The sequence below is a fragment of the Panthera pardus genome, unplaced genomic scaffold, assembly GCF_024362965.1.
Source record: "Panthera pardus isolate Hobbes unplaced genomic scaffold, ASM2436296v1 HiC_scaffold_16, whole genome shotgun sequence".
Taxonomy (NCBI): Eukaryota; Metazoa; Chordata; class Mammalia; order Carnivora; family Felidae; genus Panthera; species Panthera pardus.
The window spans coordinates 112,147,602-112,171,494 of record NW_026526721.1 but is presented as its reverse complement, the minus strand read 5'-3'; the positions used below and the strand labels follow the sequence as shown (position 1 = coordinate 112,171,494).

Genomic DNA, 23,893 nt, shown 5'->3' with positions numbered 1-23,893 from the left:
GGAGGTATAGAATTGGAGCATTCATTACAGTGATTAAAACAAGGACACTAACCAGTAAGTGCTAAGGACTGTGCTGCTGGGGGAGACCCAGGGCTGCTGTGTATGGTTTGGATGCCACAAAAGGACTCCCTGGGTCTCTGGCTTTGCTTGTTCCTGTTTGTCACCTTCAGCTAGTTTTCTCTTGTAGTAGATATGAAGTCTTGATTAGATCTGACTTGATCCTCCTAACTCCTGACACTATGGCCCATTGACTTCACCTTCAGTTAGAGTCTTGGTGAATGAGAAACATGGTTTAGTTTAACTTCTAATTGGGTGAATGCTGAGGTTACATACCTCAAATGAGGAACAGTGCTAATTAGTTTTCACATTAGAAGAGGCTGTATGCGCTTCTTGGGCTGAATTGCAGACACCTGAGAACTTCCAGTACTTGAGCTCAGTTTTAACTGCTAGGCTTTCTTCCTGGGCCTCCCTATTCACAGACTCACACTCATGAGAATCAAAGATCTGTGTTTCTGCTGCAAAGAGACCCAGTCTTCAATTATGTATGATAATTTGACAGTGGGTTAGTATGGACAGTAAACTGATAATGTTCAAACCTAGTTTTTACTGTTAATTCTAACCACTTCTCTTAAAATACTTTTAGCAGAGCTAGTAGCAAAGTGTATGCCTGGCACACCTAAGAGCTCAGAGGTGTGTCTGCATATCTTAGCTGATTACGGGAGGCGGTAGACAGTGAGGTGTAGCACAGGTGCCAAAGGTCTGGGGCCATGAAAATGGCCAACTGTCACTAGCCTCTGTGATGGGACAGTGTCCGGATTGTCAGGATGGATTAGTGAGGAGTTTTCACCTACACTTTTTGGCATAGCCTAAGGATTTTCAACCTTGGCACTATTGACTTTTTTTTCTTTTTTTTTGAATTCCAGCCCTTTGTAGGTAGGCTGTCTTTTGCCTTACAAGGTTTTTAGCTGCATCTCTGGCCTCTATCCACTAGGTGCCAGTAGCACCCCATGATTTATGACAACAACAACAAAAAGTGTGCAGACATTTCTAAATATTCCTAAGTTGAAAATCACTGGAATAGCCTCTAAGTGGTAGGTATATTTGATATCATTTTGATATACAGAGAGAATTTAGTCACTCTCTCTTTGGTGCTGTCTTAACACTAACAGTCTTAACTCTATGTTGAGTAGCTCATCAATGGTAGGTAATTCAAATCCTTAGGTCTCAGAATGTGAAGTGGACTGTCTTGTCTGCACTGGTGGGGCAACAGGCAGACAGTGCAGTATAATGATTAAAAGCATGCCTGTTGGATGTAGTGGACCTTGGTTAGAAATGCGGCTTGATTATTTAATAGCCGTGGGTTACTAAGTACCTCCGTGTTTCTGTCTTTACTTCTCTTAAAATGGGGGGGTAGTGGTTGCTGCCTCATAGGGTTCCTGTTCCTCTAAGAATCAAATAACCTGGTGCTTGGTAGTGTGTGACTCAGAGGGAACAGTGGGGGTTCAGGGAGTGACTCAGCTGACAATGGAATAATCCCATGTCCTTGGGACTTTCAGTCTGCCCAGGACTTCCCCTGGGTCAGGCATCTACACGGTTCCCCCTGCTTTCTCATGTTCACTTTCAGCTGATGCTCTGCACCTGAATGAGAGCTATAGGAGGCACCATAGATTGTTTGCTAAGTGCCCTGAACCTCCTCGGGTATCTGGCTCAAAAGTGCTTGTGTTGGGAGGATGGGGGGAAGGCTATGCTTCCAATGGTCCCCCTATTGTCCTCACAGGAAGTGGCATTTGGCAATAGGGAATGAGGGAAGCCCAAATATTTCACGGTCTTACTCAGCAATCAATCCCCAGAAGCCTGAATCTTTGATGAAAGTGGCATAAAGCTATGAAATTTTGGTCTTGCTAATTTTGGGAAATGATTCCTTTCTAGGTCTGGAATTAGGTTGAGCTACTTGGATTCCTGACTTTTTTCCAGGCTGTTCTGCCGCATTGTTTTTGTTTTTGTTTTGTTTTTTTAACTATGAGGCTCTATTCCCCAGGGCCAGGCAAGGAAATGAATCTTTGACCTCCTTTTGCCTCACTGAGATGATGTTTGCATTTCTCAGTTAGGCATGCAGTACTCAGATGTTCAGATCTTGGGGCTCAGGGCATTAATGCATATCCCTTTGCTATGGGAATGGGGAGCAGGTTTTCATTTCTGGGAAACCCACACTTGTAACTACTTAGTTAAATATCAACCACCTGTATGTTTGTTCAAGAATCAGCCTCACATAGCCCAAGAAGAAGGATATCCAGGACTTTGGGTGGGAGTGCGAATAATGCAGAAGAGTGATACATGCATTTGAAAACCTAACATTTGATCTACTTCCTCCATTTTGGAGGAATCAATGACCTTTGCTTTCAATAAAAGGCATCATGACAATTCCTTGAATTAGGCAATTCTGTAAATGAATTCGTATTTTTATAATACAACATATGATAATGAAGTAACTATATTCATCTCAAAATGGGTAGAACTTAAATGTGAAAGATGGAGTTTTATGCAACTTAAAGATGGTGCTCAGAGTACAGGTGAAGTAAAAGACCTTTCCTTTTGTGAACCCTAGGTCCATAGGTTGGGATCCATTGTTGAATGTATATTTCGTTTTAGACCATTACATTTGTGATTATTTCACTTTTCTAATAGAATTCAATATGAGCCATCAAGTACATTATAAGAAAGTCATGTCATGTCTTGCCATGCTGCATGGGAGCTCTTAGATGGCATTTCATTATTGCCTTAGCTGTAATGTCCATATGTGAGAAGTCTAATCATAACCAGCTCACAAGTGTTCCATTGCAGTTTTATGTTAATGACTTGCTTGGACCAGGACTGGTTTGGTTTTACTCTATGCTTTTTTTTTTTTTTTTTAAATGCAGCCTACTCTAGACTTCTTTTTAATCTTCATACATTATTGTTTTTCTCTTATATTGTTAGTATCTCTCTCTGTTTAGTGGTGATTTTCTTGTGAGGTATAAACCTGCATAAGTCCTTAATAAAACAGACTAAAAATTGGTAGGTCTAGAAGTCATGATAGCCCCATAGCTATAAACTTGCTCAAGCCTTTTCCATCCTTCAATAACAAAGGTAAAAATCCTCTATAGGCAAAGAAATACTGATTCTCAGTATTAGTGAGCTCATCTTGTTCCTAAGTATCACTGCCCACTGAAAGGACCCCGGGCTTCTTGGAGAAATGGTTGACTTTAATAAGGCACAGGGAAAGTACAAGTGAGTTGAGATGAACCAGTTGGGCAAAAAGCAAGGAAGCACTCAGCCCGATAGGGACATGTCAAAACAGGACACGGAAACTGCTATTGGAGATACTTCTAAATTTGACAATTTGGATATCAACAGGAATGACAAGAGATCAAAGTGCTTGGAAAAACAAACCAAATTCAGTTGACAGTGATATTAAGAAAAGCAAAGCAAGGGGCACCTGGCTGGCTCAATAGGTTAAGCATCTGACTCTTGAACTCATGGCTGTGAGTTCAAACCCTGAGTTGGGCTCTGTGCTGGGCGTGCAGCCTACTTAAAAAAAAAAAAAAAAAAAAAAAAAAGTGTGTGTGTTTGATGTGCCTCTGTGACTCAGTCAGCAGAGCAACTGATTCCTGATTTTGGCTCAGGTCATGATCTCATGGTTCGTGGGATTGAGCCTCTGCAGAGCCTGCTTGGGATTCTTCCCCTGCTCACACACACTCTCTCTCAAAATAACTTTAAAAAAAAAAAAAAGGAGTGATATTAAGAATAAGGATGACAGGGGCGCCTGGGTGGCGCAGTCGGTTAAGCGTCCGACTTCAGCCAGGTCACGATCTCGCGGTCCGTGAGTTCGAGCCCCGCGTCAGGCTCTGGGCTGATGGCTCAGAGCCTGGAGCCTGTTTCCTATTCTGTGTCTCCCTCTCTCTCTGCCCCTCCCCCGTTCATGCTCTGTCTCTCTCTGTCCCAAAAATAAATAAAAAACGTTGAAAAAAAAATTAAAAAAAAAAAAAGAATAAGGATGACAAATGGAGGATGAAGACAGGGGGAGGCTCTTCTTTACATAATTTTAGCTAGAAAATGTAGAATGAATGATAGAAAGTCACCATTTTTCAGCCTCAGTGTAATAACTGATGAGGACGCAGTCTTCAGTAGTTACAAAAAGCCAGTCGATAAAAGGCTGTGGGAGAACAGGATATTCTAGTCTAAAAGTATCACTCTCAGATCATTTAGAATACTAAAGGAAAAAATTGATCCTTTTCAGCAGGGATATCTAGCTGTCACTGAATGATCAGACTTATCCCAAGTGGAATAAGTTGACATTATGATTTATTTAGATGTATACAACGTGCCCTGTCAAAAAGCTGATCATGGATGAACAATCGGAATGTGGATCATTCTGTAAAACAACTTGCCTAGATTCTAAAAAAATGAATGTCATGAAAAGTGAACAAACATGATTGGGTGGGAGGGAGCAGTTCTAGATCAAAGGAGGCCAAAGAGATAATGTGTAATGTGTAATGTGTGGTTGTGATTGGAGATTGAGGGAGTAGAGGATAGAGCTATAGTAATTGTTTTGGGACAGTTGTGTAAATCTGAATATAGGCCCTGCGTTAGTATTTTTGAGTTAATCTTTCTAGGTGTGATGATGGTATGGTTAAGCAGGAGAATATTCTTACTCTTCTGAGTTGCATATCGAAGTATTTAGGATGGGAGGATCATAATGCCTGCAGCACATTTTGGAAGAGGTTCAGTAGAAGGAAAAGAAAGTATATGTGTGCGTGTATATACGCTTGTGTATTATACTTTTAGGATGATATATATTACAGTATATGTGCATACACACGTGTATGCATATGCACATGTGCATCTGATATATGTGTGTGTATTAGTTTTGAGGGAAGAATCCTGAGCTCAGTGCCTGACACACAGCAGGTACTCAACAGTCTCTTAGACACATCTGTTACCCTGCTGCCTGTTTTCCTCTGTTAACCTTTGGAAGCTTCTCTACCTATCCTTAAATTGGGTTTTCTTATTCTATTCTTTGCCATCTTCTTTCCTCTTTCTACCTAGTTTTCTAAGCCAAAATAATCTTTGTTTAGAACACTGTTGAAAACCATCATCAGTAAAGCGAACTGCCTATAAAATATTCCTTGGGCGCTTATTATCATGCAGTGTTGTTGGTATTGTGGGTGCATCCTGCCCCCCTTGGAGCTCAGTGTCTGCTCCTGGACCCCGAGCAGCCTCATCTACTTCCCCTCTGCACAGTGGACCCCCACTTTCTGCACTTCTGGCTCACTCACGGCCCTGGGTGTTGAGGAGGCAGGTTGCTTCACCTCCATCGGGAAGAGCTTTTCCCTCAACCGAGTCCGTCGTGCCTTGTGTTAGCTGCCACTGTGCCTCGTCATCCCTTTCCCTCTCCTCGCGTTTTGTAGCGACAACTGCCATTCATTGGGAACTTTACCTTGTACCGGACACAGGCGATGCTAATTGCTTTTTGAAGTATTTTCTCTTTTTCAGGGAATGTTTCCTACTTTGAGAAGAATTTATGTAACCTAAGGTAAAGTACAGTAAAAAGAACACAGTGCTGACTGGACAGCCAGAGCCACCTGCGTCTACCTTTGTGCTCCTCCCTGGCTGTCTGCCTCCCTCTGCCCAGAGGGAACCCTGTCTTGAGTTCTGTGTTTTTCATTTCTGCCCTTTAAACAGATGACTGTAATCCATACAAGCATATATATTGCATTCTAAAATTGTTCATGCTATATACTGTCTTCCAGGACTTTTTAAAAATCCCCAGCTCAGCATTATGTGTCTCAAGTTTATCACTTTAGAAAAGGAATTGGAAGTACTTGAAAAGATGAGCATTCACTTACCCTCTAGCCAAGCATCTTAATTCCTAGGTATATGCCCTAAAAACCTTTTATAGAAGCATATTGAGAAACATGTACAAGTGTTTCTTGAAACATAGAAAGTGATAGAGCAAAAATGTGGGCATTGGCTCAAATGATTATTGGTAGGAGAATGGGTAAAAGAAAAACATGGTGTAATTTTATGCAGCACTGAACGAACGAACTACAGCTATATACTTTTGAGTAAATCCTCGTGTTGTTCTGATAAAAGTAATCCCACTTTATAGTTGAAGAAACGGATGTCTAGAGAATCTGAATAAATTGTCCAGGATGTTACAATTAGCATGTTGTAGAACTGAGATTTGAATCCAGGTCAGTGTCATTCCAAGGCCTTATCTGCTAGGGTTGTATTGTTTCCTGTTGAAAAGACTTGTTTTTGTTGGTTTGTCTGTTCTGCATGGAGAGAGAGCTTTGTTTTTTGACCTGACTTGGCAAATGTTTCATAGTGCAAATTGTATAAATCTCTGATGAATGACCTAAAACATTCTTACATTGCACAGGAAGAAAGCAGGTGAAGGGAGCTTAGTGGCTTGAGCAAATTCCTGAGGTAGAAACCAGAGCACTCACACGGGCAGCTCAGCTCCTCCGAGCCGTCACTGCCTGCAGCATTTAACCTTCTGGTCTTACCTTGGTTTCAGGCCTCCCTTCTAGGACGTGGCTGGGAGAGGCCTGGCAGATAGATACTACCTCAGGATAACTAATACAGCTGATCCTGCTCCCACTTTTCTCAGCCAGGTTCCGCTGTTACTCTCCTGGTGGAGAGCAGAGGCCTCTCCTCAGTTGTGTGACTCTTACCTAGAACATAAGTCCAGCCTACAGTAGCAAAAGTGCCAGCAAGCTTTCTTCTGGTTTTTGGATGTCACTGACATGAGTAGCTTGTGGAAAAAGTGCAGGTGTATTTGTGTGTATGGGGCGGGGGACGTGGGGAAGGCAAAACAGTAGATATTTGGTGCCTTAGGCAAATCAATGTTTATTATAAACGTAGATTATTGTGCTACTTAGATATTTTGGCCCAGTCGAACAAAAAAGATAAAAGTAGAAGCTTTACTACTTAGCTATCCTCTTGAGCTTTTCCTTGCCCGTGCCTTTCCTTTTCAGTGCCGGAAAAAGCTCTGAGCTAGGTACATACGTGTTTTCTCTCTGTCCCAGTAAATCCCAAATGGCTTCTGGTCCTTTTAAACTGGTGGGGGCTACTGGCAAGGGTCTGCAAACATCACTGACTGAGTTTTGTCAAGCACTACGTAGGACCAGCAGGAATACCAGGGTGAATTTGCTTTCCTGCTGTCCCCACAGTGATGTTGAAGCCCAGTTTTGTAAAGATACAAAACTCACTGAGGCAGAAGTACTTGTAGCCCTGTCTGTGGCTGTCCTTCTCTAGCATCTTAGTGTGGCTGCCCCCTGTTGGTCCGCGTTAAAACATCACCTTCTAGGGGGGCCCTTCTCTGTTAATGACATCTGACACAGCCAAGCTCCTACCTAGCACCTGCCAGCCTCCCACCATGTTTTATTTTCTTCATACGTGTCTTTATTGTTTAAAATAATATTTGCAGCGCCTGGGTGGCTCAGTCGGTTGAGCATCCGACTTCAGCTCAGGTTATGGTCTCACGGTTCGTGAGTTCAAGCCCCGTGTCGGGCTCTGTGCTGACAGCTCAGGGCCTGGAACCTGCTTCGGATTCTGTGTCTCCTTCTCTCTCTGCTCCTCCCCTGCGCGCTCTCTCTCTCGTGCGCGCTCTCTCTCTCTCTCTCTCTCTCAAAAATAAAGATAAAAAAAAAATAAATAATATTTAATTTTCAACTTACTGTCTCCATCACCCCCTTAAAGGTAACCTTCATGAGAACAGAACTTAATTTTCTTATTCACTGCTAAATTATTTACCTGGCAGATATTAAAAGTTCAATAGATATTTAGTGAATTTGTGAATTTTGGTTAAATTGAGTTGATTTACTTAACTGTCAAATTATGAGTCTGTTTAGAACCTCTAGAATTTTAAAGTTTCTATCTGCAAGAGGTTAAAATGTACAGATAGCTTTTTAAATCTTTGGGGAATAAAATTGGATCTACATAATCTTTAATTTATGAAATATTCTTATGCAAAGTTGATGCAAGTTTGACTTGATAAATTTTAATTTTGTTACTTTTAATCATATTAATAATTTTCCTTAAACTCCATAAGTTAAACAAAAGGTGAGAGGGTAAAAAGCTATGTGTACCTGAATGCTCTGTCCTCTTTCCCATATGCCACCTCTGGCCATTATGTACCCTGAATCCTATTTTTGTCATTCTCCTGCTTTCTTGTTTTATAGTGTTCTGCAATGTCTGTGTTCCTAAAAATAAGTGTGAATCTGTGGTATGTATGTGTATGAAATTGTGATTTTGTTTTTTTTAAAAGCCTTATATTATCTTTTAGCAATTTAACCTTATCATATCACATATCATCCATGGTATTGAGTATTGCTGTAAATTATTTGTCTTGGTGACTATGACTAATTTCCTGTGTTTAGGATGTTTCTAGGCTTTTGCTCTTGTAAAGTTGGCTGAGACGTATATCCATAGTTTATCTTGATGAACATAGGAAAGATTTTCTTGTAGGTATAAATCTAGAAGTGAAATTGCAAATTCATATGGTATAGGAATGTCAAAATAATGGAAACTGTGCCAACTATGGTCCAAAGTGGTTGCACCAGTTTATACCCCTATTAAGAATGTGTAATGATCCTGTCGATACATATCCTCTTCAACATTTCATATTCTCAGTCTTTTAAAGTTTTGTTTATGATGTGATACTATATTGTGGCCTTGATTTGCATTTCCATGATAACTGATGATATGGGCATCTCTTCATATAATGATTATTTCCATGAAATGTCTAGTCATTATCTTCTCATTTTTATGTTGGGTTGTTTATGCTATTATTGATTTGTAGAAATTCTTCAAATAGTGTTGATAATCTGCTTTGTTAGGTGTATATATGGTGAAATACATTTCCTAGATTATAACTTGTCTTTTCACTTTGAAGGTGTATTTTGATAAACAAAAGTTACAGATTTTAATATAGTCAAATTATTTTTGTTTTGAGTTAGTGTTTTTAGTATCCAAAGAAAATTTTTCTATCTCAAAGTCTAAAATAATAGTTCTCACAGTATGGCCTGTTAGACTGTGGGGTTCCTTGACACCCTTTCACGGGGGCCATGAAGTCAACCCATCTTGAAAAGAATACTAACGTGTTACTTGCCTTTTTTACTCATTGTGCTGACATTTGTATGAATGGTGCAAAAGCCAGGGTATGTAAAATACTTGAGTACCAATCAGGGCCATGCACATATCTGTTCTGTAGTCACTGCATACCTTACTGCTATGAATTCTTAGTAACCAGGAGAAGAAAAGGCCAAGTGCACTTTACAGCGTTCTTGATGAAGGAATATATATTGTTAATTTGGTTATATCTTACCCTTTAAATATGTGTCTTTTAAACATTGTACATGACAGAATAGGAGTTGTTCATGAAGCTTCTGCCTTATTTGTTGGTTGTCTAGAGGAACAACACTTGAGTGATTAAGCCATGTGAGCCATGAACTGAATTAGATGCTTTTTGCTGGAACACCATTTTTTACTTGAAAGAATGACACACAGACTATAGTAATTCAGACTGACTTGGGTATTTGGCGACATTTTCTCAAAAATGGATGAGCTGAACCTTCATCAACGGAAGAAAATAGCACTGCCCAGTACTTACGGATCAGTGTCAATATTAAGACCATTTTTTTGATTTTTATATAATAAAGAGTATACATCTGAATGACAGTACATCTCCAAATGACTTGATTATGTGATGTTATAAAATCTAGCACAGGTCAAAGATTCATTTAAAGACTAAGAGGGGTGCGTGGGTGGCTCAGTCAGTTGAGACTTAGACTCACATCATGATCTCCCAGTTCGTGAGTTCGAGCCCCGCCTTGGGCTCTGTGCTGACAGCTCAGAGCCTGGAGCCTGCTTCGGATTCTGTGTCTCCCTCTCTCTCTCTGCCCCTCCCCCGCTTACACTCTGTCTTTCTCTATAATAAATAAAGATAAAAAGAAATTCAAAGACTAAGTTAGACTAAAGGATTTTAATGCAAAAAGAATATTCATTGATAAGGATTTAGGTTCTACATTGCAGACAACCTTTAAGAAACAACCACTTTTTGAGATTTGTTGTGGTACCAAAGAAAAAAAAATCCAGAAGGCTATTAAAATACTTCTTTCTTTTCCTATTACATATCTGTGTGAGATGAGATTTTCTTTAATATACTTTAATTAAAACTACATTTTGAAACTGATCAAATGAAGCAGTGGATATGAGAATCTGTCCTAGTTCAGATATTAAAGAGGCAAGCAAAAAGGTAGAATAATACCACCTTTCCAATTAAAGCTTTTTTAAATAAATTATTGTTTTATAAAAAAATGTGTTATTCCTGTTAACAGTTGACACCTTTTAAAATGAATTACAAATAAAAATTCAACAATTTTAATATCTATTATAGTAAATATAATAAACTTATAGTAAATATAAGTTAGCTAGAACTTATACAGATGAAAGCTCTTTGGGCTTCTGAATATTGTAAAGAGGCTCTTGAGACCAGAAGTTGAGAATTCCTGGCTAAGATATATTTTACTGTATTTTCTAATAAGAATTTTTGGGGGTTAGTTTGCTTATTTTGATGTTAGGCCTTAATTTATCATGTACTGGATGGTCTGTAAATACCAAAAAAAAAGGATACCACACTTTTATAAAGATAATTAAATTTTAAAAATAGGTAAAACTTCACAGTCTATCATTGTAACTCCTACAGATTGAATATCTTTAATTTTACTTTTTTTCTTGAGTTTTTGATAAGGTTGTCTATTTATTTGGTTATTCATGCATCCATGAAGTATGTGAATTAAGCAAATAATAACCTTCGTGTCATTTTCTCACCTCTGTCTGTCTAGGACTACCACTGTGTGGCTCAGGGCTCTGAGTCCCTTGATCTCCAGGTCTCTAGCTATCAGGCCCACAGGTCTGGCCGGGAAGGACAGGTTTGCTCGTTCAGTGGACATACGTTAATAGATACTTGCTACTTGTGTGTTGGTACATTACCCGGTTTTCTGTTGAAGTGATAGGAGGTGAATTGGGAGAAGTATTCATGTTCCCTTATTTGCGATTTCTTATTTGGCCCTGTGAGTATCAGATACTAACTGAAGAAATTTCCTGTGAGGTTTTATTTAATCTTTCCAGTACTATCTCTAACATAATAGGTTATTAGCAAGGATGGGGGAGAGATTCTTTTTTTTTTTTTGAATAGCTGCTCTGTGCCAGATATGAACATGTCTCAATTACTGTCTTAGCAGCTCTGTGGGGCGATGGCTTTATTGTGATGTTATATTGGTTATGGAACAGAGGAGGATCATAGAGGCAAAAGAGCTGAGAAGCAGGCATAGCTCAAGGTCACGGTAGATTCAAATTCAGCTGGCCTGCTGCATTCAGAGGCCCTGCTTTTTCTACCATATAAGATTGCATCTATAAAAATCTGAGTCCCCATAATATTGACTATATTTTATGCAGTGTGATTGTTGCCACTGTTGTGTAAACAGCTAGTAAAGAGCCTCAGCAGTCCTGTGCTCTTTCACATCTCCAACTTATGTTTATGTGTAAATTATAATTTTTATTGGGCACATTCATCTTGTTAGATCAGAGGTAAGATATGGGATAGGTGAGAGGGTACTGGATTTGAAGCCAGATGGCCTTTTCCTTTAAGACCCATCGTAGGCCTTCATTAGCTGTGTTGTGTTGTTTGAGTCAATGAACCTCCCTGGACCCTAGCTTCTTAACTGAATAGAGCCAGCAATTTAAGGTATTTCCCAGTGTAATTTGGCTGCTGGAGACATCCAGTGTTTTTTAAATTTCATCCAGTCTTGATAATATCTATACAAAGCTTTAAAAGCAGAGGGCTGTATCTATGGGGGTTCATTGGAATTGTTATTTACAAGTCTTGGATTTCACTGTCATATAAAAGTTATGTAAAATACCATTAAAGGTTTTTTTGCATCACCCTTGACTTCTGGGACTGCCTTTTGAGACTATGTCTCTCTTCCTTTTTTTATTAGATTGAGTCATATAAAATTGTTAATAATTGGCTTTTTTTTTTTGCCTACAAAAATGGAAGTTTCATATGGTTAGTGTAATACATTTAATAGGTATTAGTAAGATTGCATATGAATGGCTAACAAAAAAAAATCTATGTAATTTATAGGGCATATGGCCAAATGTAAATAAGTCTAGATCTTGGTTATGTTTTTAAAACCAACTTTTACTCTGGATTTTCTTTCTCAGATGATCTTGATTACACGTGGTAATCCCTATCAGTAGTGAACTGTTTTGTGTTGAAGCACCAAAGGTGAAGAAATGTTTTCCCCTATAATGGGTGGGGCTGATGTGGAAAGCTGTCTAGAACAGAAGGAGAACTAGAGATAGAGAGAGATTCCGCCCCCCGCTCCCCCCACCATGGATGCTATCTTTAAGAGGGAAAACTGGCAAGAAAGTTGGTAGGTGTAAAAATGAATTAGAAGAAGACTTAAGAGGTTGCGTTTTATTCATTTAGAGAGTCATTTATTAAGAAGAGTTAGAGCTTTTTAAAATCACTAAATTTTGTGACTTTTAAAGTATTTTTGATGGCAGAGTAGGGAGACACTTGTGGTTTGTAAATTATCCTATCACTGCCTTCTTTCAGTTATAGTATGCTTAGAATTTCTCCAATAAATGGAGCTCTTATAAAGCTTTTTTGGCTGGGAAGTATAAGGAGTGGGTTCTCAGCACAAGTTTTAACTTATTCTAAGCATTAGTTTTAAAATTATCTGTCAGTCTAGATTTTATGAAATTTATTACACAGTTTCTAGAAAAAACAAGCAAAAATAAGCTGCACAAATTACGTTCTTTGTCCTTGCCATCCACAAATTAAAACCAAAAAACTTCTGAATACTTGATATTTAAATGTTAGGGAAATCTCAGACGAAACCAGACGTTAAGAGTCAAGATATGAAAAGCAAAACCTAAAATATTAAAAAAAACTAAAATAGCAACTATGAGGCTTATTTATTCCTGTGTCTTCCCTGTGAAAATTAGTTGTGAGTCACCATTAAATCCACACGAGCAGCTCAGGTGTTTAGGTTTCAGAGAAGACTTCACATCCTTACTTGCATGAAGTATTTTACCTTTGGTTTCATTTTTTGTGAGTTTGTGGCAGTTTGCTCTCTTAAACCAAAGCTGCTTTGCCTTTTTTTCTCTTCAGCATTTCATTTCTTTATCGGACTCCCTTAGCTTGGAAGATTACATCATAGCCGAGCTATATCCTTGCTCCTTAACATATCCCGAACGGATTTTAACCCACTGTCCACACACACACACACACACACACACACACACACACACTGTCTTATGTTTTACAAGCCATAAGTTTACAAATTAAAAAACAAAACAAAACAGGGATTTCTTAAAGTCTAATGCGTGAGCCCATGGAAGAAAATCCTGCTCCATGCAATTAAAAGGCACATTTACAGGGAAAAGTTAATTGGACTTAGTTTAGTTTTTGAACCTGGAAAAGTCAGATCTCACTGATAAATCTGTTACTTATCATTTAATCCATGAGAAAAAAACAATTTAGGACATCATGAGCACAAACAGCCATTTCACATTGGAATCACAAATATTCTTTAAATATACTCTGCACTGAATGGACTGTTTTTACTTACCAATTTTTCCAGCCTCCTGTCGTCTCCGTAGGCAAGGCTGGATCAACAATGGAGTGTAACATCTGATGTTGAGGGAAATAGATTTAGCTTTCTGCTTGGGCTGCTTGTGTTGACCAGTGAGGAAATGCTATATTAGCTCTCAGACCAAAACATTTAAAGTACTCTATGAAATGCTGACATCTTGCCAAAGGCCTGAATGTCAAGTACTACAGATGCCCAGTCCTCTTTGGAACCCAGCTCTACTATGTGCTTGTGTAAGTGTAAGCACTTTATGCTTAGGGTTGCAAATTAGCAAGGCGTGGTATGAAACTGGGTACAGAGAGAAAGGGGAGAGCAACAGAGCAAGCGAGAGCTCCAGTCAGCAGGAGGCTAGATCTTTCCCATGCCTAGCTGTGACCTCTTCCTGGGAAGCTGTTGTAAGAATAGCTTCTGTGTTTATTGGGAAGGATTTTCAAATTGTACTTCACGTGGCTTCAACTAAACTCCATGAAACGTGTTGGAAAATCAAAAAATATTTGAGAGTAAAATAGACCAGAACACTTGCCACTTTCAGTTAGCAGAGGGGAGAGGGGGAGGGCTTTGCAAGTAGGCAGATCACCTAGGAGTCTTGATCAGCCAAGGCCAAGATAGCTGTCAAGTGAGGAGAGAGATTGAAAGGTGATGCCGTCTCCTTTGGATCTGTGTGATTGACCATTCTACCTGGACCCAGTTCTAGGGGGTCGATTGGCGGGGCCTGGTCTACTCTGTTATCCTCACACATTCCCAACCTTGAATTGAGGCTGTTGTGACTTTAATCTTTCTTTACGTTACCCCTTCCTCTTAAATCTGGTTTCCAAGCACCCTGTTTGACCCCAATTTCTGGATTCCTTCGTCATTTAACAAATTGTTGCTGGGATTTGTTATTCTTACATAGCACTCTCTATTAATGCAGTCATCTCAGGAGGAAGGGGGCCAGAGTATCCTCTATTCTATCCACTTTGAACATTTACTCATTTTACCGATTTCTTTCTCTTTTTCTTAGGGCAGCAGGTTCATTATCAATCATGCTTATTTTAATTATCACACAAAAATAAAACAACCTCCCTCAAAGTTCTCTCTGATTTAAGCCCTTTTTTTAGGTACTACTGTCTATTAGTCAATGAAGCTATAAACCATTAAATTATAGCTTGATCTCATCTGCTCATACCCAATCACCAAAGCCTGATGATTTTCTTAACACCTAAATATTTCTTGTTTATGATTCCTATTAAGCTTGTATTCCCTACCCCAGTCTACTTACTCCCCAGTGCCTGCCCTCTAGTCACCCATGAGAGGGATCTCTCTAAAATATAAGTATAGCCACGTCCCTTGGCTCCTTGTCACTTACAAGGTAAGTTCATCCTTTTGAATCTGGCAGATTTAGTGCTCTTTGATTGGACATTTTGCATCTTCTTCCACTACTTACCTTGAGCTTTATATTACTGTCTGCTTGTTCCAACTCCCTACAATACCTATGGTCTTTGTCTTCTTGCTTGGGCTTATGCTTTGCCCTCTCCCTGGAATACCTCTCTTCTCTTTTTTCCTGGGGCATCCTAAGTTTAAACCATGTTTTAAAAATTTCAGCTCAGGGCACCTGGGTGGCTCAGTCGGATAAGCGTCCGACTTTTGCTCAGGTCATGATCTCATGGTTCATGGGTTCAAGCACCGTGTAAGGCTCTGTGCTGACAGCTCAGAGCCTGGAGCCTGCTTTGGGTTCTGTGTCTCCCTCTCTCTCTGCCCCTCCCCTGCTCACGTTTGCTCTCGCTTGCTCGCTGTCTCTCAAAAATAAATAAACATTAAAAATAATTATAGAAGTTTCAGTTCTTCACATGCTACTCAGTTTTTGCTTTATCTATACATCCTCCGTTCTGTTTATATCTGATTTTTACATGGAGTCATCTTAAAAAATTAAATGTTTAGCTTTATCGAAAAATATTTTTGAAGTCCTAGATTTCATGTGTTTGTTTTTTATATCATGCTAAAACAATTACATAACGTAACAAATTTAGTAAATTTGTCTGGGTTCAGTGTATTCTGGACAATTTCTGATGTGTGGAAACACTCCTTTCAGATGCCGTTTGGCCCATACTCTAACTTTGGGAAGCTGTTCCTGATCCCACACACTTGGTAAAGTTACCCTCCTCTCTGTTAGCCAAAAAGACTATTGGTCCTTCCATCAACAATTGTTACATCCATTTGTTCATCTAATCAGTCAACTAATACTTATCAGTCATCAGCCTCTTCTGGAGGCCTGGTGGTGTAAGGACCCTGAATACTTAACCTGTGTTTTTTAATTGTTCTCCTTTTATTCCTCCCAGCTAGATCCTTAGCTGAGGAAGGCAGGGCCAATATTGTGTCAATTTTGTATCTTCAGCACCTACCATTTTTACTCACAGAATTAAAAGTGAAGATGTGTTGACCTCTTAATTTCATCCAAGATTTATTTGTAGTACTTGTGTGTTTCCTAAATGAGACTTTTAAATATTGATAAAGGACAGTTAAAGTTAATGGGCTCACTTTTGTTTCTGACAGCTTATGATTTATATTAAAAATGAATGGATTTTATGAATATTCATTCGTATCTGCAGGAATCATTTCGTCTGTGGTCTAGTAACTGCTACCACTTGCTTAGATACACAGAAACCTGAGTCAGATGTATATATTTTAACCCAAACCAGTACTTGGGATTATATGGGTCAAAGTTGGTTCAATTTATGATTGCAAGTTTTTTTAATGTTTATTTTTTGTGATAGAGACAGAGTGTGAGTGAGAGAGGGGCAGAGAGAGAGGGAGACATAGAATCCGAAGCAGGCTCCAGGCTCTGAGCTATCAGCACAGAGCCCGTTGTGGGGCTCAAACTCAATAAACGGCAAGATCATGACCTGAGCTGAAGTTGGACGCTTAACCAACTGAGCCACCCAGGCGCCCCTATGATTGCAGTTTTGAAAGGAACATTTACTACATGTGGATCCCAGTGAGGAAAAATTATTTTTTAGAGGAATTTGTCCATTTATGATGGTATTCCTTTTGTAAATTGAAGGGAGACCTGAAGGTGCCTGAAACATGAATCTTTAGGTGTTAGGAGTTCAACACTCTTGGGGAATTATAAGGAAAAAGTATTGATGGAATTCACTAGCACAAAGCTAAGGACTTGGGAAAACTCAGGGGCATGATAGGCATGACGTGACTAATGAGCTAAATACCAGTGTCTGGCATTTAAGTCTGTCATAAGCAAAATCAGTTAAACATGGAGGGTATATTCCCATAAACGAGTTAATTTTAGAAACATACCCCTTTTTATTTTTATTTATTTATTTATTTATTTTTTATTATTTTTTTTAACATACCCCTTTTTAAAAATTATATTTAAGTTGATAAAATATTTTTTAATTATTTTTTTTATATTTGAAAGTGAGAGAGAGAGAGAGAGAGAGAGACAGTGAGTGAATGGGGGAGGGGCAGAGAGAGAAGGAGACACAGAATCAGAAGCAGGCTCCAGGCTCTGAGCTGTCAGCACAGAGCCTACACGGTGCTGGAACCCATGAACCATGAGATCATGACCTGAGCCAAAGGCAGATGCTTAACCGACTGAGCCACCCAGGCACCCCTATCATGTCTGTAGTTTTATACTCTGCCAGAAACCGGTGAACTAACTGTCATGGGAGTCTCCCACCCCTGCCCCACACTCTCCTCTTGGGGTGATGACAACATGTAATGTGCAGTTTGATGTGTCTTAGATCATGTCCCATTTCCAAACGCACCATCTATCTTATTTTTTCACCTCTGGCCTTTCTTTCTCATCATGTTTCCTCAGCCTGGAAAAGGGCCTGTCTTCCATTTCTACCTGTTGAGCCCTTGTGCATCCCCAGGAATCCGGTTCAGAGTCTACTGTTTATGGAGCTTCTCCTTATCTTACCCCTGAGAATGAAGGGTTACCCCTCTGAATTCCTATAGGGCTTAATGTGAATTCTGACTTGGCCGCTTCTCAGACCTTGTATTGTGTCACAGATGGTAGTCCTTATCTCGCCTGGTTTGGGGAAAGGTGAGTCTTGTGCTGATGTTCCCTGAGTCTGTTATTCATGGAGTAACTTGACCTGTCTGCCAGGAGGGCAGGTGATTTTCCTGCAGTTTCTGTCACCCCATTTTGCCAGGGGTCTCCAGTCTGGCTTCCTGTGCTTGGCACATGACCCTTTTGCTTAGCAATCCATAGGCACCTTGACTTCTAACACTCCAGCTCACTGAAAAGGGAAGGCCTTTTAGGTACAAAAAGGTGATTTATTTATTGTATTTAATAAATGAGGACCTCCACTATTTTTCCTTCTTCTTTTCCTAGCCCAAGCAATTTAGATCACTTCATGTATGTATGTGTGTGTTTCTTTAATTCAAACTAAACTAATTTAAAATTTTTATTAAAATCCTGCATTTAGGTACTTTAATAAATCAAATAATTTTATGAAATTTGTAATGGAAAATAGCAGTCCTTGCCCTTTTTCTATGTCCTCATGACCACGTCTTTCCCTTCTAGCTATTATTTTTAGGCATTAACCCTTATATTTCTACATAAATGACAGTATTTGGCTTTCAGTAGCATCTGTTGACTTCTTTGTGTAGAAGATGAAGTTTCAGCTCCCTTGCCCTCCAGCACTTTTCCTCACCCGGTAATTATGTCTCCAATCTCTGGACAAATCAGCATCACTTATTCCTATAATGAAAGCTATGTAAATATTATTTATTCCTGAAGCCCATCATGTGCTTTGAAAGGGATTACAGTTCCCTAGCCTCTTCTGGTGACCAGGAGAAACTGTGCCCTCTTGGTCTAATGAAGGCAGGTTTCCCTCAGGGTTTAGGCTGCTCATTTTGCCATTTTCAGTTCGTTAAGATATGTAAACATGCTATATAAATGTTAGCTCTTACCATCACTTCAATATTATAATTTGAGCCAAACCTCATTTAGCCCTGTTCTTAGCTATATGTGTATGAAGGAATAGGTTTAAAGTATTTTTGCCAATAGCTGCATTTAGAGACATTTGTAAAGTACAGGTCTGTGTTAATATATACAACCCTTGCTGGATAGCTACTTAGTAGCATTATTGCTCAAGAGAGGAAATGTCTGTGGGCAAGTCTTTGTTCTTAATAATTTTCTCTTGTATTGCACCGGAGAGGCCATCTGCTATATCAATTTTAGGCATTTTGCTTTTGGCAGTTTATTTAATAGCAGTTACTGCTATCTGGGAAAAGTCACATGTAGAATATACACACATTTCCAAAGCTATGTTTTGTTTTGTGTGTGTGTGTGTGTGTGTGTGTGTGTGTGTGTGTGTGTTTTTCTTTTAGTTGAAGTGTATCTGCTGTGGAAGGCCTTAATCAGGTTCTGATCTGTTACCTTGCTATCGTTTAGTTTTTTGCTTTTGGTAGTTTTTCCTGAAGGCTTATATTATATTTGATAAGCAAGGCTCTTGGTTTTACTCATTTAAAAATATAGAGAATCCTTTAGAACATAAAAGCTTCTGTGTCATAAATAGGAAGGCTGTGGTTTGGCTTGTGGAGCTGAAGAGACTGTTGGGCGACCAAGTTCATGTAAGAATACACAATCTGAGGGAGAATCTAACAGATGACTGACGGGTTGCAGGAGGAAGACAGTGACCCTTATTTGTTGGTAAAAATAGTATTTGGGGGAATATCATAGTATGTCATACTAATTGGTAACTCTCATATAATAGTGTGACTTAAATATCTACTTAAAACTTTTGTTCGAAAGGGGAGGGTGTCTAGATAACGAGCATCTACTAGAGAAAAGGTCCATGGTGGTTTCATAATGCATCGCAGAAGGATGTGGGTGTGAATGAATGCTCAGTGGCTGGCTATCTCTGCCACCAGTGCCTTTCACAGACGTCTGCAACTGAACACAGCCCCTTTTCCTGCAACCTTCTAGTCCTTCCCTAGGGATCTCAGACAGTGTGTCAGTGCCGACCCTTGACATGAAACCAGTGGCTATCTTTGGCTAGAGTTCATACAGGATAAAATAAGGTAGAAATTACTGCAGGTTTGTCCAGCATGGAGATAGAGTTAGATTAATCTGTGATTCTTTGTAGTTTCCCACCTAATAAGTTAGAGATATTTGGATACATGAGGGAGCTTTGCCTCTGATCTGCCAGGGGACCTTCTAGTTCTGTAATCTCTCTCCATCTGGAGGAAAATGGTCTAGTGTTACCTACCTTATTAAAGTTGTTAGCAGGGTTAATTGAAGTAATGTGTATATATATATTTTATATTTTACTGTAGTCCCCAGCCAAAATAGGTGGTCAGTACGTGGCAGGGGCTTTTACTAATATAATTGTAGCCTAATTGTTACTTTACAATTTTCTTGAAAATGTACTGTCATTGAATATATGGTAGATATAGATAGAGTGCTATGCTTTTTGCACCTTTAATAAGTGCTGGGGTTTTTAAAAATGTTTTTTGTGTATTTGGTGGGGGGGGGGGGGAGAGGGAGGGAGGGAGAATGAGTGGAGGAGGGGCAGAGAGAGAGGGAGACACAGAATCCAAAGCAGGCTCCAGGCTCTGAGCTGTCACCACAGAGCCTGAACTGGGACTTGAACTCACAAACGACAAGATCATGACCTGATCCGAAGTCGGACACTCCCCAACTGAGCCACCCAGGCATCCCCGTAAATGTTGATTTCTAAAAAAAGATTCATATTTGAGAGTAGGTCTTTGGCTCAATAACCATGGTTATGGGAAAGCTCTCTAAGATGACATGGCCATGCATAACCCTGGGAAAAGGATTGCCGAATTAGAGACATATTCTCAGGAGGAAATAATATGCAGGAGCCTAGCGAACTCACAACTTTAAAGACAGGCACAGCTGATAGAGTATTTCCTGAGTGCTTTAGTCTGTGGCCTCGCTTCCCTGAACCCGGGGCGAGGAAGTTGGTTGTCTCCTTTCCTACCCTCACCTCACCCAGTCTATTTTTTTCTTAACTGAAGTTTACTTGACATATGATGTTACATAGTTTCAGGTGTACAACATAGTGATTCCACAATTCTTTATGTTACCCAGTGTTTCCCATGTTAAGTGTTGTCACTGTCTCCATCTGTACCAGTAAGTAACACTGTTATTACAGCACTGTTGACTGTTTTCCCTATGCTGTACTTTTCATCTCTGTGACTTATTTTATAGCTGCAAGTTCATATCTCTTAATCCTCTTTATCTCCCTCTTCTTCACTGTTGTCAACTCCAGAAATTTATAGGGCTCCACTGTTTTTAATTAATGTAGACAGAAGTGTGGTCCCAAAGCCTCTCCATTGCCATGGATCTCACCAGATTGCTGCCCTACAGGAGAGACTAAAGCTTGTTATGCTAATGGAATTATTTAGCAATGTCTTGATGAGTTTCTCTTATTGTAAAGCCCAAGTGTGGTTAAATAATACCAGAGGCATGGGGCGCCTGGGTGGCTCAGTTGGTTGAGCGGCCGACTTTGGCTCAGGTCATGATCTCACGGTCCGTGAGTTCAAGCCCCGCGTCGGGCTCTGTGCTGACAGCTCAGAGCCTGGACCCTGTTTCAGATTCTGTGTCTCCCTCTCTCTGACCCTCCCCTGTTCATGCTCTGTCTCTCTCGGTCTCAAAAATAAATAAACGTTAAAAAAAAAAAAGTTAAAAAAAAATAATAGCAGAGGCAGGGAACATTTATTTTTGCTTAGGTAAGGAAAACAAAAGCTCATATGAATGAGCGTTTTGTAATTATTTTGTTAGTTCAGCTGTGTGGTTTTATTCCATTCTGGCTTTTTTGGGAAATGACTTAGAGGTGTTTTGTTTGTTTGTTTGTTTTTATTTTTGTTTTTTTAAATGGGCCATAGGGGAAAAAGTAATGTTTGAATTTGTTAAATGATTTCTTGCCATTTGTAAAAACAGATATTGCATATCACTCCACACAGGAAATCTGTGCTGTTAGGATGCTTAATGTTCTATCGGAGGCGTTTAGTTTCAAAAAAAATAAAATAAGAAAGCTGCATGTGATATAGATGCTTCTGAACTTCAGAATAAATGGTGTGGTTTTAAAAAGAAAATGGTTATGACAGATTGTAGACCTTTTTGATCTGTTTCCTCAGAATGTGGAGTGGTTTCTAAGTGACCTTGCCTGGAAGGCATGCTTATGTAGCTGCTTTCTCTGTAGCTGTTATTCCACAGCTTCCGTTTAATGCTCTTTCCACAGTGTGCCACTTGCAATGTTGTACTTAGTTTAAATATTTATAGGATCTTGCCACTGTATATTTTTCCTTTAGGCAATTGAAACATTTGTTGACCTGTAGTCCTAGAACTGTGAGAGGCGGCATATCTGATTGGTGAGACTGGGATAGATGGCCTTAGAGCACGGACTAGCTGTGGAGCCTTGAGTACATTACTAAAGCTGTCTGGGCCTCAGAAGTCTCTTCCTTTGAATGATGTATACAAAAGCAGTAATAATATTTACTTCAAAATATTATTGTGTGCCTGGCACACAGAACAGTGAATTAATGTTCCCTTCCATAAGTATTATTTCTTTGATGGAGAATTAAAAAAAAAAAATCTTGAAGGAGACTTGCATGGTGGGGGTTTCTTGTTATCTCTAAAAGGTAATGATTGCTTGGAGAAAACACAATTTTGAAATTGAGCTTAACTCTAGTATTTATGGATCTGTATCTTACCATAATATTCCTCTGTCCTGGCCATGCTGTTCTAAGTGTCATTTGGACCATTTGGCACAGATGCGATTTATGCAAACCTTTAAATGCCATGTTTCTTCTCCATGCTACAGCATTCGAATGGTAACTAACATTTGCTGCTTCCTTTTCCACCTTCCCTCTCTAATTTGCTTTAAGCATTTTGTACTCAGATAGCGTAAGAATCAATTTGTTTTGGGGGTGACTGGGTGACTCATTCAGTTAAGTGTCTGACTTCAGCTCAGGTCATGATCTCACAGTTCGTGGGTTTGAGCCTCATGTCGAGCTCTTTGCTGACAGCTCAGAGCCTGGAGCCTGCTTCAGATTCTGTGTCTCCTCTCTCTCTGCTCCTTCCCCACTCGTGCTCTCTCTGTCTCTCAGAAATATATATATATATATATGTATATATATATATACATATATATATATATACGTATATATATATATGTATGTATAAATGAATCAATTTGTTTTGGCCTCAAGTTCAGTTTTTTTGACATGAAGCATCTATAAAATAGTTAGTGAAGATGCAGACCCAGTATCCATATAATTCCAATCTGTGGGTCTGTGGTGCACCGAGGAATTTATAGACCAACTTTTGGGAGTCATCATTCAGACGCCCAAATAAGAGCTCTTATACTACTTAAGGCAACCCTGCAATGGATCACGAAGATCTGGAAGCTACGTGGTAGCTGGCTCAGAGGTATGATCAAATACTCGAGAGCCTCACAATAATTACTTACAATGCAATGTCACCACTTTCTTTAATTCTGTTGCTTGGCTTTGCTGTCATAAAAATATGTTCCATTAAGTGCGCTGCTTATAAAGCAGATGAAGAGAATTTCTTGTTGTCTTCCTGAAGGGGGAACACAAGATTGATTAGTGAAGTGTGGTCCAGGATTGGCCCTGGGTTAAATTCCAAGGTGTACCTTGCAGCAAGGAATGGGAATTTTCATTTAAATCTCCAGAGCTGTGACACATCCTGAGGCCCTCGGGGGATTTTTTTATTTCTACCTTTGTTCACTTTCGACCTAGCATCCAAAACTGATGTGGTCCTTTTACAGAGTCCTGTGGGGCAAGGACCACGTCTGCCTACTTGCGTGGTAGAGAAGGTGTGCTCTGGGGTTAGATGTGTCCGTGCCATTCTTCCCCTCTGCCACCTCCCCGACAGGGTCGCTGTGTTAGTTAGGTGAGGTTGTGCACATGCAATGCAAACAGTTTGTGCCACAAAGTATAGCTAACAAATTCTAGTACTATTTTTATGGATCTCTCCAAGTTAACATTATTGTATTCTCAACCCCACTCCTCCTTAGCAGGCATATTTTAGAAACAGACACGAGCATTGTTAACTCCGCGGGCATCCAAGTGTGTTCTGGAGTTGCGTTATCATTTAGAGAGTGTGCAGATAGGACCTGAACACTTCATGTCAGTGGTAAGGTTTGGCTGTGGGGGAGCGGTGAACAAAAGCAGGCAGAGAGTGGGGATAGGGA

The 23,893-nt window shown here is 39.6% G+C and overlaps 2 protein-coding genes across 10 annotated transcripts in view; one reads left to right on the top strand and one right to left on the bottom strand.

Annotated features, from left to right (window-relative positions):
* The window catches only part of MED12L (mediator complex subunit 12L), a 333,810-nt gene that overhangs the window by 139,337 nt on the left and 170,580 nt on the right, over positions 1-23,893 (top strand). The window lies entirely within an intron of this gene.
* P2RY14 (purinergic receptor P2Y14) overlaps positions 1-23,893 on the bottom strand; it is a 78,725-nt gene that overhangs the window by 12,838 nt on the left and 41,994 nt on the right. For 2 of the 9 annotated variants that reach the window (XM_053903711.1, XM_053903710.1), the window contains one exon: positions 23,147-23,259. The exons of 6 other annotated variants lie outside the window; for them this stretch is intronic. The gene's annotated coding sequence lies outside the window, so the exon portion shown is untranslated. Of the gene's footprint in view, positions 1-13,685; positions 15,375-23,146; positions 23,260-23,893 lie in introns of those variants that run through there. One more of the 9 variants, XM_019439755.2, reaches the window with a different exon arrangement.